Source organism: Propithecus coquereli, unplaced genomic scaffold (genome assembly GCF_000956105.1).
Source record: "Propithecus coquereli isolate 6110/MARCELLA unplaced genomic scaffold, Pcoq_1.0 Scaffold339, whole genome shotgun sequence".
Taxonomy (NCBI): Eukaryota; Metazoa; Chordata; class Mammalia; order Primates; family Indriidae; genus Propithecus; species Propithecus coquereli.
The window spans coordinates 129,364-132,330 of NW_012149052.1; positions in this window are offsets into that span (position 1 = coordinate 129,364).

The window sequence follows — 2,967 nt, forward strand, 5'->3', positions numbered from 1 at the left end:
ATTAGTTAATACCAATTTGATGGTGAGTACAAATGGATCCCGTTCTTCTGCTCTTGTGGTGCCCCACTTTGGATAATGGGCTCAAGTTTAATCCAGGAAAGTGTAAGTCGTGCTAGATCACTGTCATTTCTTATGATTGAGTAATATTCCATATATATTCATTTATTTTCTGAATGATTCTTTCACATCTTTACTATAACTAAAATCTGGATACCCTGTTCCCTGTCAGCCTTCCCAAAGAGTGGCTGCTTTCTCTTCCACATTTGTCAGAGCCATTGCACATGAAGTTAGGGTGGATAACCTGTTCGGTACTCATTCTTTGAAGATGTTTACCAGCTGGCTCATTGACCTTCTCCAAAGTTACTCTTGTCATAATTGTTGACAATATCAATATTCATGAAGATCAATCCAATAGACTTTCTCCAATAATGGAAATGTTCTATCTCTGCACTACCTAATATGGTAGCCACTAGACACATGTGGCTATTAAGCACTTGAAATGTGACTAGTATAGCTAAGGAACTATAGTTTTACTTTGTTTAATTTTAGTTAATGTAAGTAACCATATATATGCTAGTGGTTACCATTTTGGACAGCACAGATGTTACTGATAATTTCAATAACCTATGCTCTCAGTGTTTTGGCCTCCATTTTTGCAGTGAACTTGTTCCCCATGCTACCTCAGGCATCTACTTCCAAAATCCTAGAATGTATCATTACCAATAACTGTACCTTCTCCAAAAATTCAGTTTCAAGAATCCCACTCAACAACCACCATATCTCTTTGAACAGCTCATTTTCTCTCATATGCTTAACTCCAACAATTGCACAAACTTACCTGGATATATATCTGTAGTACCCTTTCCCCTCTTTCTCCAATTTACTAATCTGACAAAATACTAATCCTGATTATATCCAATTATCAGTCCCTTCCCCCCAGCACTTAGTGACTAAATGTGACTAGTGAAAACACATAGCCATGCTGACCTGTCTCATTTTAAGTTCACGTCCAGCAACCTCAAGAGGGCCTGTAGCACTCTTGTAATCTTACTACAATTCTCTAGTCCATTCATTCGCCCACTCTCTTAGACAATTATTTTACACTCTCTCCCAGTTCTTTTAAATTTCAACACCTCCTCTCACTGTCTGATTCTCACTGTCGACTTGATTCCTATTTCACTGAGAAAATGGAAGTAATGAAAACAGAACTTCTCTATGCTTTTGCCAACACATCTCCCAGCCCACCTGCAGCTGTCCCCAAATATTCTGTTTCTGTTTCTATGTTTGAATGTGTTTGAATATGCTATGGTGAATTTTGAAGCCCTATAGTAACTATCTCTCATATCTCCTGCATCATCAATTTCTGTCTGTCTTCTGAATACTCTCATCAGTATGCAAACATCCTGTAATACCTCCCACATTTAAAAAATTTACAGCTTTCTTCCATTCATTTGACTCATATTCCCCTTCATCCATAATTTCACTTCTCTGCTCTTCTTTGTAGCAAACTCCACGAAATCATTGGTTTCAATTGCTGTCTTTGTGACCTCTTTCCAATTCTCTCTTGAACCCATATTTGTCAGGTTTTTGTCCCCACTATCTTCACTTACATAGCTCACATATACAGTGTCTCCCATGTGGCTAAATTTCACTAGGCTACCAGGATTTCTCTATTTCTTACTTCTCCTGCTGCAGCACTGACTTCTTCTTTATCTCCTTGCTGGTCCTTCCAGGTGTCTAAACATTGAATTGCTGCAAAGTTTACTCTTCTGACTTCTTACCTTCTCTTTTCTCACTCCTGGTAGAGCTCATGACTCTAAATACTATCTGGGTGTTGACAAACATCCAAATTTATTTTTCCATTGAAGAACCCTCCCTTGAAGTCTAGACTCACATTTCCACAGCCTACATATCCAACTATCTGCTCAACATCCCCACTAGGATATCTAATAGGCAATTCATGTACAACACACGCAAAGCTATCCCGTAGTTGTATCATCTCAATTAAGGCCAACACTATCCTCTCAGTTGTTCAGGTTAAAACCCTTGGTGTGAGTCTTGAATCCTCTCTCTCTCTCTCTCTCTCTCTCTCTCTCTTCCCCCTCTCCATCCAATTTCAAAAGCATCAGCAAATCCTATTTGTTGCATTTCTTTCAAAACGTATCTTGAATTCAAGCATTTCTTGCCACTTTCACCACCATCATCCTTCATCTAGATCACTCCAGTAGTGCCCTGCTTTCAATTTTACCTTCTGAAGTCCACTAGTAGACATAATAATACTTTTAAACACAAATCAGATCCAATCACTCCTCACCTCAAACCCTTCAATGGCTCCCATATTACTCAGAGTGAAAGTCTTTGAAAAGGTCTAAAAGGCCTTATATAATGTGGTGGCACCCCTGTCATCATCTCTGTGACCTCATATCCCATCAGTATTTCCCTGCCCCAGCTTAATCCTTTGTGGCTACCCTGCTTCCTTGCTGTTCTTCAACAAAAAGTTCTAATCTCAGGATGTTGGCACTTAAGGTTTGTTCTGCCTAGAATGCTCTTATCCAAGATACCCACGTGATCTTCTCCTTTCCTTCCAGTCTCTGCTTAAATGATGCTTTATTGTAGAGCCTCTGACCATCCGTATATAATTTCAGCAACTCCTGCCCCTCTTACCTCACATCCCTTTTGCCTTATTCTATCCTTCTCAACATAACATGTATCCAACTGAGCTGACTCTGTGTCTATATTTGATGTATATCTACATCTATGTCTATGTCTATGTCTATATCTATATCTATATCGTCTATGAGAGAGAGAGGGAGAGAAAGAAAGACTTATTTCTGAAGGCAATAACATTTTTTTTCATGCTCTATCTCTATTTCCTGGCATTTATTGGCAATCAACAAATATTGAATGGAAGAAGAAAAAGAAGCAATTAAGAGAGAAAGAAAAAAGGAGAGAGAGAGGAATGACTAT